The following is a 12883-nucleotide window of genomic DNA, read 5'->3' as shown; positions in this document are numbered from 1 at the left end:
GGATTTTATCCTTGTTTACCAAAAAATCCTTTCCAGAGTGTCCATGATGATGTTTTTCTCTCATTCTCTTGACTTTAAGTAGATGTCAATAGAGCATGGGATTATACATTGCTTGTCTCTCAATAATCCTGCATGTCTGGCCTATTTTTTTTTCTGTATGTACATTTTTCTTAGGACAATACTTTATACAATTTCTCCTAGGTAAGTTGTCTCTATTATGTTGAAGCATATTCATATGATGAAGAGTTGTCTCCATATCTAGAAGAAATTCAGGGTCTATAAAAAAGTACTTAGTTTCCAAATGTAATCTGGCCTTACCACCTCCTTTTCAACTATGGGTCTGACTCATTTTCCATTTACAATGTCACTGCCAAATCAAATTGCTGGTGGGTGACTTCTAGAAGTTGAATAAACTCTAATATTATAGTCAACATAACACATATACTTCATCCATTTGGTTGTTTCTGTATGGATAGTTAGACTAAATACATTAAAATTATCATGAATTCCCTTTAGCAAGTTCTAAAATTGTTGTCTATGAGATTCACAATCATCTTTTCTCATCTCCTCATGTTAGATAAAATAAGGAAGATAAGATTAGATAAGGAAGTTCAGGTCTTCAGAAGTCATGTAATTTGCCTGTTGCCACAAAGATTATAAGTGGTAGAGTACTAAAGCTGAATTTTGATTTCAAGTCCATTGCTTTTCCCCTCTCTTTACAAGACCATCGTCCTAAGCATGTGTGAAAAGGCATTGGGGAGGGATTCATTTGTTTCTTGGATGAAGGCCACTTTGAGATAACACATAGAGGAAGCAAATTTCCTGAGACTTATTGGTCCATGCTGTTGAATTCTTAGATACACTGTTTCCATCTGCACAAACTCCATTTTCATTCTGTGATAATTTCCCTCCCTGCCCATATCTAACCCCATTGAAGACAGGAACATAGGGCATTTCCATTTCCTTCCTGAAAGCTCTGTTGACTCTCCTGGCTGCTTTTTGTATCTCTAGGCCACTGAATGCTATTCCTCAGCATGCCAACAAATTGCCTCATTCCACTTGCCTGTGCAGCAATCTGCTTGATGAAAATGAACCTGATTTTATGGAGCAGAAAAAAAAAATCTGCATTGTATTTGTACATACCCAGTGCTGAGAATCCAGATTCTGCCTCCAATTTCTGCCATGGCCACATATGTTGGGAAAATGGGCACAATTATTTCTGCTTCCCCAACCATAGGCTTGAGAATTCTGACCTTCTATAGCTCATAATGATGCTATTGTTGTGCACACAGTGCAAATCCACTACAATGTAAATGTCACATCTATCTATTGTACTCATTGTTCCCTTATACTCCAATGAACTATTCAGAAAGTCCCAAGTAACCAAAAAAGCATTCATTTTGCAGTTATTGGGAACATTAATTTCATGCTTTATGCCATTTTTTCCTCTAAATTTCCTAATGTCACAGTGATGTTGCATACTGAGCCATAACTAAGCCAGTGTGACTAAGGTTTTTCTCCAAGTCACCTGCATTCAAGAGTACATACTTCCTCCCTGTGGCAGGCTACCAACCAGCTATTCCCAAGGTTTATGGTTCTCTATTGTGTCAACACAGCATAACCATACACTCCCTCTTGTCCATACCTAAGATGCTACCCCAAAGTTCCATCACACTTCTTCTGGCATGACTATATTTGACTGTTATTAGTTTTTATGAAAGCATTTGCAAATCAAAGAAGGTGAAGTCTTTGCCCAACCACAGCCCTTTTCTATCCCCCTGGTACTAGCATCCCAGTGCCTCTGCCTATGGCAGCCATCCTCTGGTCTCTCGCCCTTACAAGGTGTTCTTCCATGGTCTCTCCCTCCACAGGATCATATGTAACAAAATTCAAAGTCTATTCCAAGGACCAATCCCGTATAACCAAGTTTGCCCCATAGGCCATAATTATTAGCTTAAAGCCTAAATATATAGATGATGACAGTATGCTACTATTATATTACCAACATGTAGTTTTGTGAGAAAATGAAAACATTAAACATAATAATAAAAATAACACAATAAACATAAACTACGAACATTTAGTCCTAAGCAATTATCACATATATTTGTGTGTGTGTGTGTGTGTAGATATATAGATATATAGTCTTTCTTACATTTATTTATTTATTTGTTTGTTTATTTATTATTTTTGGTGAGGCAATTGTGGTTAAGTGACTTGCCCAGGGTCATACAGCTAGTAAGTTAAGTGTCTGAGGCTGGATTTGAACTCAGGTCCTCCTGACTCCAGGGGCTTGTGTAGGGGTATGATGATATAAGTGTTTTGTTTTCCCTTACTTTATTAATTATACTATAAGCAGTTTTGCTTTCACTTCAATAAATGCATATTAATTGCTTACTGTGTGAAAAGAATTGTACCAAATAGTAAAGATTAAGAAAACTAAAAAAAGTCCAGTCCTTGACTTTAAGGAGATTAAAATCTAATGAGATATGTCCACAAATAGTTTAATACAAAAATAGAATGTGATAGAGCAAGTTTAATACAAAAATAGAAGGTGATAGAGCAAAGCGCACTAAAATCATTGAAGCACGGAGATACGATTTTTATGATAAGACCAAGGAAGGCTTCACAGAGAAAATGTCATCTAAACTGATCCTTGAGGAAAGGGTGGGACTTAACAAATGAAAATGGGATGGGAGAGATTATCTTGTTGGTATTAGGGACAGGCAGCATGAGCAAAAACCTGCACTGTTTATCGAAATCACTTGTAAACCATTTGCCCAGAGTGAAATGAAAAGGGACTCCAAAGAGTTTATCAATTATTCCATCTTATAAAATTGTTAATGAGTCAGAGTAAGTATGAGTCACAAAACCCATATTTCCTGTGATTTCCTACCAAGTTTATTTGCCTTTACTGGCAACTATAAAAATCTTTGTATGTGTTATAAACTGATTATCTTTTTTTTTCATTTTATTTCCAAATAAATCATTACTTGCCACATCTTTGGTAGGGGGTGGGGGTGGGGGAACTGTGTTTGTGTATTTGTGTGATGTGTATTGGGATGGGAAAAGAAGGAGAGAGAGGAACCAGGAATTGGAAGAGAGCTCTGGCTTATATATCACTGTTCATTTCATAGGGAATGTTAAAACCTTTGACAAACCTCATACTTCATATTTTCATATTGTTATTATTTTTTTTAAAAATCTGTTCCATCATTTATTTCATTTAGGCTTTTCACTTATTCTCAAGGTTTTGATCTTTGTGCTTGATCTGTGTCATAGCAACCTAAGTTGCTACTTTCAGGGGAAAGAGTAAATGTAGAGGATTTATGAAATAATTATGTACCTAATACTTGGGGAAATACTGCCTATTTACACTAGAGATGAAACAACATTTTATGTACTACTTAAAAATATTTTAGTGTTTAGTTAACATTAATGGTCATGCTAAAATTATAGATACTGCCTCATTTCTTCCTCTGTACTCTAGTTTGTAGGTATGGCATGTTTACATTTATCTACACATTAATATCTATGTATACCTATATGTATAAATAATGCATATTTACTCATAATGTAGACTCAGTAAAACTGCTTTTTGAAGTAACTTGTCCAATTTCACAAATTACTTAATGATTTTTATAAGAAATTTTTATATTTAATAGCATATTAATTTCCTTGCAATCTGTTTTAGTTAAAAATAATGACAGTTTAATTATATTTAATACCATCTTAAAATATCACATGTAAACCATAATAACCTGTTTAAAAATTCATTCTTTATAGCTAAATCTCACTTTTTCAGTGGAAAGGAGGAATGCCTTGGCAAGTATGGCACCAAATAGCCTATGCCTGAAAGAGTTTGCAGATTTCATACTGATTCAAAATATATTTCATTTATATTTCATTTGCAAATAAATCAATATTCATACAATGTACAATTATATAGTTCAATTATTAGTATTAATATTAGATATTCCACAGAAAATATTGCCTTTTTTGTAGTCGAAAAATATGAGGCTAACAGAATCTTTAATTCATAACTAAAGAATTGGAGGGGACCTGAGAGGTCATATAGACAAGCCTTCTCATTTTACAAATGAGAAAACTGAAGCCCAGTTATATTTAAAATACTTGCCTGAGTAACACTTCTCATTGCTGTGAGTGGTACAGATATGTTCCAACTGTGGTTTTCCAAAAGAACAGAAAAAAAGAAAATAGGAATAATTATTAACAAATATCTATTGAGCAGTCAATGTTAGCTGAGGTGGAGTAGGTAGAAACTATCTATGGCAGAGTTCTTTTTTCAAAGTGGCTTATGACCTACTTGAATGGTCAAATATAGAGTTATACATGGTTATCTTAAGGACAGACTTCTTCCCTTGGCATAGTCTCATCTAACCAAGATGAATAGTTAATTAACTGAAGAGCAGAAGTGATGAAATCATTGCTCATAAGATATTGAATTAAGAGGGGCCTTCATGTTTTTATTTGGAGCCAGTTGACTGAAATTAGTAACCTTTTTGCCCATAATTCTGATTCCCTTGAATTCAACAAATTTTGTTTCCTATTTTTGCAGTGTACTATATTCTGGGTATACAAAGACAAAGAGGAAATAGCTTATTTAATATTATTACAAGAAAACTTGAGGAAGGAGAGCACTAAATTAATGGAGACATCTAGGAATCCATGAAAGCAATCTGTATTTGAACTGAGGCTTGATAGAAGGCAAAGATACTAAGAAGCGAGGAGAAGGAGGAGGGATGACATAGCAGTCTTTGGGGATAGGTTAAGAAAATGCACAAAGGTAGTACTTGAGGATGGAATGAATATGTGGAATACTTACTAGTTCAGTTTGGCTGAATCACAGAGTTTTTGAAGAGGAATAATAAGAAACAAAGCTGGAAAATGTGTGAATTAGAAAAGATAGTGTACTTACTAACTTCTAGGCATGGTATTAAGTATCTGGGACAAAGATAAAAGGAAGATAAGACAGTATCAGCTCTCATGAAGTTTCTTTTCTAATTGAAGAAGACAACACATCACATAATGGAAAGAAAGAACCATGGTTCCTCACACTGTCATGGTTTGGAAGCTGGCTGGGAGATAGGTTTTGTGATATATCACTGTAATCTTTGCTACTAGGGGAATCTGAGGTGGGTGGATTGCTGGCACTCAAGGACACAGGGCTTCAGTAGGACTAAAGGACTAACTTTGACACCAATATGATGAGCATATATGTGTGGAGAGTTGCATGCCAATTAGAAGTGATATCAGACTGGGAGTAGCTGTAAGGACCAAAGAAGCAAAGAAGGAAAGAAACAGGAAAGAGGGAAATGGCTTGCAGGTGATGGGGAGTCTGATTCTAGGTGTAAAAAAAGAAAGAAAGAAAAGCTCATCTTTTAGAGCACAGATGGTCGGGGATAAGAACAAATGATAGAGAGCAGGAGTTAGGGTTTGGAAGTGTTCAGGAAGCGGTATGTAAGCCCGTTTCTAGGCAAGATATAGTGTGACAGTTCCCCTATCAGAGTTAAAAAAAAAAATACAAAACCAACTAAACAAAAACAAAGTGAACAAAACAAACAAAAGAAAATATCAGAAACAACAAATAAGTGTGTGGCAAGGTGGAGGAATTAGCCAGGCACACAGTACTTAAATAATACTTTGCATGGTAATAAAGTCTTAACTGTTTCCCAGAACTAGAAAGGATTTTTTTTTAATGGATCTCCTTTAGTCACCAACATCTACTAAGCACCTATTGTGTGTGTGTGTGTGTGTGTGTGTGTGTTTCATTTTATCCTCTTAACATTTTCCACAGAAGTCCTTTAAAGTTCTTATGTTGTGCTGTATACTGGTTTATGTGTACAGGCTTTTCCTACTCATGCTATAGCACTAGATGCTATAAACTCCATAATAGTAGGGAACATGTCATGTCTTGTTTAATACAGCCCAAAATGTTAATTTACTGATAGAGCTATGAGTTGGTGCAAACATTCTCAAAACAATTAAGAATTATTCAAGGAGAATTACTATCAATTACACTTTAATTACTAAATAACACTTTAACAAAGAGATCCTACAACTGAAATTATACCCCAAGAAAGTTATGGATGGAAAGAAAAGGCCCATGTATAGAAAAATGTTCATAATGGAATTATCTGCTAACATAAAAAGCTGGAAACAAAATATGAGATAATAACTCAAAAATGGTTGAAGAAAATAAAGTATATTAATATAATAGAATATTAATGTAAGCAATTTGAATATGCATATTACCTTAGTTCTGCTTATTTAGCTCTGTACCCATTCTTTTTTGAAAACAAATTTTATTGATAAATTTATGTTTACATTACTTATATTTCCCTGCCCCCCCTTTTCAATGAGTAATTTCTTACATCAAAAAAATAGAAATATAAAAAAATGAATAAAATTAATCTAAATATATAAAAATAAATCTGATGGGCATATAATGTTCCACACCCATGGAATCCTATTTCAGAGAAGGAAAATGAAAATGTGTCTTCCCATATCTTTTCTTTGGGAATAAGCTTGGTCATTATATTTTGACAATGTTCAGTTTCAATTGTTTTATTGTTGTGGTACCATCTATTTCCATTGTTGCAGTCATTGTCTCTATTGTTTTCATGCCTCTGCTAACTTCACTTCATACCAATTTATAAGAGACTTTCCACACTTCCCTGATTTAATCATGGTCTTTATTTCTTATAGCACAGAAATATTTCATTACATTTATGTACCACAATTTGTTTAGCCATACCAATTGATGGTCTGTACCCACCTATTTTACAAGTGTTCCTATGTTTCTCTGAACTATCCATATTCTTCATTTCTTAGGCACAGTATTATTTAATTCAGTCACATACTACAATTTAAGACATTCCCCCAAACAGTGAGTATTTCATTTGTTTCCAATTTTGTTTTGTTTTCTACTATGAAAGGCATTTGTAGTAAGATAAATGTAAGAATCACACAGTATGGAAAGATGTAGTGTATTGGAAAGAACTTTATATTTGGAATCAGGTCCTGAGTTTGAATGTTGGCTTTGCTGCTTACTACCCGTGTAACTGGAAGAATTCCACTTACATCTGTGGGCTTCCATTTCTCTTCTGTAAAATAAAAGCTTAGACTAAATAATGTCCCTTCTGGTTCTAGATTAATGATCCTATAAAATGTGTGTGTGGTTAATTGGTGGGATTTTGTGTTAAATTTGTTATTTAGTCAATGAGTCATGTCCAACTCCTTGTGACCCCACTTGGAGTTTTCTTGGCAAAGATACTGGTATGATTTGCCATTTCCTGCTCCAGCTCATTTTACAGATGAGGAACTGAGGCAAACAAGGTTCAATAACTTACTCAGGATTACACAGCTACTAACTATCTGAGGCTGGATTTGCACTCAGGTTCTCCTGATTTCAGAGACCAGCACTCTCTTCACTATGCCACTCAGCTGCCCTGTTGTATTGAATGTTAGGTTTTAAAAGTCACTGTTTATATGCAAACTATTCTAGAAATATTCCCTTACAAGGGTCAACACTTTTAGAAGTCAATATTTACAAGGCTAAACTTAAGTTGTCTGATTTTCCTTTATGAACTTGTGAACCTCTCATTCTTTGATACTGCCTGGCAAATGAGCTATTGCTATCATTCTACTGTGTTTCTTCAACATTGCTCTTTGTGCCCTTTGATGTAGGTGCTAATTAAAAGGATAATGAAAGGGGCGAAAGGAGGGGAAAGCAGTAAAGAAGGAGAATCAAGAAACATGATTTACTGACAAACTGGAAAAAAAAACCCTAGAACATTGAAAGTCAGTTATTTTTATTTATCTTTTAAATATGAAGAAAGAAAAACATTTTTACTCATATTTACTGTACTTCACAAATGCAAGAGGGGAAGAAGTAATGAATTAGGAAGGCTAATGGCATTTTCATGAGTATTTATTCTTGTAACATGTTGATAGGCATTAAGTAACACAGCTCTGTTTGTCCTAGCTTTGGTATATTCATTTAGTAGACAGACAACGGGGGGGGGGGCAGCTCCACTGACCCAATGTCTATGGGACAAGTGCTGAGATTTCTGTGGTTCAGATTTGCTTGGCTTGAAATGTATGCATATGTGCTGTGCAAAATTAATGATTCTGTTAAATATTTAAAAGCATGAACAAAATATTCCAACACCTGTTTTCTTTTATGTGGAGCTTGTGTGTGTGGAGGGGTGGGAATCTACCCTGAAACCCAAAACTTCAAAATGGGTGAATTATATCTGTGTTAATTCTTTAAAAACACTTTATTTAGTGATGCATTTTTAAACCAATGTATTAAAACAGAATTTATGTCAGAAGTAAAAGGAAGGGCTCATCCTAAATGTCTTCCAAGGTCCTTTCCATTTCCATATTCTATTAACCTCTATTTCACTAGGTTGTTGATCTTATTGATAAGGTTATTTCCTCCACATGATACAGATCTTTACCCCATCCATTCTTTAGGAGCACAGATTTTGAGTCGGAAGGAACCCTAAAATTCTCTTCAACCAACCGCCTCATTTTACATATGAAAAAAGTGAAGGTCAAAGAGGTTAAATGACATACAAAACCCCACAGGTAGTAAATGGCTACTCCATGATTCACACTCAGGTCTTTTGATTCTAAACCCAACATTCTTTCCTTTGTACAGTCATTCGATCAGCATTTATTAAGTATTAAGAACAGTACACGGTCTGTGTATGAAATGACAAAATCTAGACAATCAGCTCTCAAGGAGCCTATGAGGCATGACATCTTTTCATAGACAAGGAAATACAAAATATATACAGCACTAAGTACAGTGCCTTGCATTTAATAGATACTTAATGACTACTGATTCGTTGAAATTGTTTTGGAGTACAGAAAAGGGTGAGAGGCACTAACAATTAATTAGAGAATGGGGAAAATCTTCTTCAAGGATTTGAAGTGGCATTTGACTTGACCCTCAAAAGGAGATAGCATTCCTAAGAGGCAGAAGTGAAGAGAAAAAACAACAACAACAACAACAACAACATGCATGTCTAGGTATGGTGCATGACTTGAGCAAAAACACTGAGGTGGGAGATGAAGTATTAGATACAGTGATTTTTGCTTCTGATTCTGTGTAAATCTTTTCCATGTTCTCTAATAAGTCCTCCACAGAAGCTCTATCCAGTATGCCAAAGATCTTTTGTTACATTTTGTGAGTACCACGCAGCACTTTGATGGTCCATATGTTAAATCTTATTATCTCCTCTTGAATAATCAGTCTACTTTACTTCCCCAATTATTCATGTCCTTAATGACATCCCTTATCCTACTTCGTTCATAGAGGTCATCACTGGAAATGTGCTATAGCAGCTTAATGGCATCCATCAATTGCTTTATGGTATAATGGACTGAATGAATGTGGAGTCAGGAGGATTTGAACTCAAAGGATCAGATTTCTATAGGGGAAATTGCTCTCAGAAGCCATCTGATCCAACCCCCATCATTTTCCACAAGAGGAAATTCCTCTGAAGTTAAGCAACTCACCCAAGGTCACAACGATTATAAACGAACATCAGAGGTGGGATTTGAATTTTAGAGCCAGTTCTATCTCTACTGGGCAGCCCTGGCTCCCTTACAAAGATGTGTGGCCTCAGGTAAGTCACTTTACCTCAACCTTAAAGGAGATAATATTTGTAAAACACTTAGTGTGGTACCTGTCAGAAACTAGGCAATTTATAAATACTTGTGTCTCTCTACCTCCAAACTCAGTTTCCTCATCTGAAAAGTGGGGATCATAAATCACCTCAATAGCAGGGTTATTGTGAGAGGGAAAATGATATAATGTATATAAAGCATTTTGCAAACCCTATATACTAAGAGTTACTTTTCTCCCTTGTTGTTTCGGTTACCAACCAACAGTTTTACTTCTCCAGAGAATCTTTATAACCTCCTTGGGAACAGAAATTATATTTTAATTCTTACAGGTTTGTATGTACATATATACATGTATGTAAATATGTACATATATACATGATTAATGTGGTAATGTTTTGTATGACATAACATGTATAACTTATATCAAATTGTTTTCCATCTCAGGGGGAAAGGTGAGGGAAAAATAGAGAAAATTTGGGACTCAATTTTTAAATGAATTTTGAAAATTGCCTTTACATGTAACTTGGGGAAATAATATTATTTTAAAATAATTTTCAAAATAAAAAGATGAACAGTACATAATACATCATTAAAAGGAGTTTTTAAAAAGGTCACTTATGTAAACGAAGTCAAAATCTCATGATCAGAATGGTATATGCAAGATTCTGACACATGGGTAATATATTGCTTTTTTTTTCTTGACTATACATACACACACACACATACACATATGTCACAAGAGAAAGGATTTTTTCCTTAGGGTGAGAGGATTAGGAGATGAGTAGGTAATAACGGACTTTTATTTAAGTCCCAGTAAACAATGTTTAATGTACAAAAGAAGAAAAAGACAAATGGAAAAATGGATACTAATATAGCAATTTTATTATTATCTTGTTAAGTTATATGTACCAATTATATAATTTAACAATATATAATGTGAAAACATACAACTCACATATATTTATTCTGTGTATATATGTATGCTTACATATCTATACACATATATGTGTATGTGCATATATATACATGTATATGTATACATATACAAGTGTGTATGTATATAAAATATACCTGAGAGAATTTTACACTTTCTAAGATAATCTTCTTCCCTGTTCATCTTTGTATTTTGAAATGTTCCTGTTCCTTTGTGATTAAGTTTGCAATTGAAAATAATTAAAGCAAACACTTGAAAGTTAACCTTGTCCCCTATATTGAGATTTTTCTTTTTAGTTTACCTGACAGCAATCTCAGATAAAGACTACATATTTTCACATATGCAAATTATTTACTCTTATATATGTTCATACCTAATATAGGTTCTAATTTGTCAGTCCTTGATATTTTATACTAGAAGTGAACCTGAGTTCTCAAAAGCTATTCCAATACAACATAAACTTTGGCAAGTCTTTAAAAGGTAGAGAAGGATTGTGTAGTAGATGGTATAATTGTCATTAATGGCCAAGCTAAACTTTAAGTGTTTTATTTTAAGGTAAATCACCAAATGATGAAGTTTTTTCAATCATATGAGCTCATTAAGATAATCTATTAAGCATATATAAACAAAAAACATTATTTTAGATATATTCAGACAGACTGCCAATCAGAAAAAACATTAGAATTTTTCTATCATTTTTGTGGATTTTACAAGTAGCAATATTATTAGTATTACAAAATAAATCACATTTTACAGATTTGTTTTATAGTGCAGATAATGGTTGTCTCATTCCAGGATTGAGGGTTTAGGCCCTTATTAGGGTGATAGTCATCAATATACCAATAAATATTTATTACAAACCTCTGATCAAGATAGTGGAGGAAAAGCAGTGACTTGCCTGAGCTCTCCCCAAGACCCCTCCAAATACCTCCAAATAATGCCATAAGATGATTCTTGGAACAGCAGAACCCACAAAAAGACAGAGTAAAATAATTTTCCAGGCAAAGACAACTAAGAAGGTCAACAGGAAAGATCTGTTGTACTGGGGTGTAAATGGAACACATACCAGTAGAGGTCATGCCAGCATAGTCCCAGCCAGAGCCATAGCAAACCAGGACCAGCTCTTGGGAGCCTCTGAATCAGCAGGAGCAGGAACTGCTTCTGGAATTCAGCCCACAGACAGTAAGAGGGTTGAACAATTGGCCAGAAAGAAATTACAGGTATCTCTTTGCTAGCACTGTTGTTTTGCCCATACTAGGATCCAGGTCACAGTCTTGGGTGGCAGTCACAGGTGGGGAAGGAGCACAAGCACACAAAAGCTTGTAGTCACAGCGAAGCAGGGCTCTGTTCATAGTTCCAGGGCAGAAAAACAGGCCTGTGATTGCTTGCAGACAAGACCACAGGCCAGGAGAGTAGTAAGCATACCTTTTCTTAAATCATACCAACTTGGAAGAACTAAAAACTTACAAATTACTAGAAGTATCTCTGAAAACAGCTGCACAAAATCCCTGAAGATTGGGACAGTGCACCCTCCACCTTGGAAGCAGTGCCCCACTTTAACAGAGAGTTAAAAGTCAAGAAATAGTCTGGGAAAATGAGCAAAAAGAAAAAAATGTTCACCATAGAGTTTCTCTGTGACAAAGGAGATCAAAATAACACCTTCAGAAGATGATAACAAAGTCAAAGCTGCTACAACCAGAGCTTCCAAGAAAAATATGAAGTGGTCTCAGGCCATAGAAGTGCTTAAAAAGGACCTTGAAAATAAAATTTTTAAATGGAAAGAGAAATGCAAGAAAATCATGAAAACAAAGTCAACAGCTTGGTAAAGGAAACACACAAAAAATACAGAAGAAAATAACACCTTAAAAAACAGACTAGGCCAAATGATAAAAGGTATAAAAAGCCAATGAGGTGGTAGCTTCAGCAGCATATATACTAAAAATGGAATGATACAGAGAGGATTAACATGGACCCTGTGCAAGGATGACACACAAATTCATGAAGCAAAAAGCCAATGAGGAAAAGAATGCCTTGAAAAGCTGAATTGGCCAAATGGAAAAGGAGGTACAAAAGCTCTCTGAAGAAAACTCCTTAAAAATTAGGATCAAGCAAATGGAAGTTAAAGACTTTATGAAAAATCAAGAAACAATAAAGCAAAACTAAAAGAATGAAAAAAATAGAAGGCAATGTGAAATATCTCAATGATAAAACAACTGACCTAAAAAATAAATCCAGGAGAGAGAATTTGAAAATTATTGGACTGTCTGAAGTCCATTATCAAAAAAG

The 12883-nt window shown here is 34.7% G+C and overlaps 1 protein-coding gene and 1 non-coding gene across 2 annotated transcripts in view; both read left to right on the top strand.

Annotated features, from left to right (window-relative positions):
- The window catches only part of PTPRD (protein tyrosine phosphatase receptor type D), a 2680207-nt gene that overhangs the window by 1379220 nt on the left and 1288104 nt on the right, over positions 1-12883 (top strand).
- Positions 12509-12615, top strand: LOC122737680. The gene has a single exon (XR_006354486.1). It is a non-coding gene; the product is annotated as a U6 spliceosomal RNA (small nuclear RNA).

This window comes from Dromiciops gliroides, chromosome 1, assembly GCF_019393635.1.
Source record: "Dromiciops gliroides isolate mDroGli1 chromosome 1, mDroGli1.pri, whole genome shotgun sequence".
NCBI lineage: Eukaryota > Metazoa > Chordata > Mammalia > Microbiotheria > Microbiotheriidae > Dromiciops > Dromiciops gliroides.
Note: the sequence above shows the minus strand (reverse complement) of the source record. Positions and strands in the feature narration are given on the sequence as shown.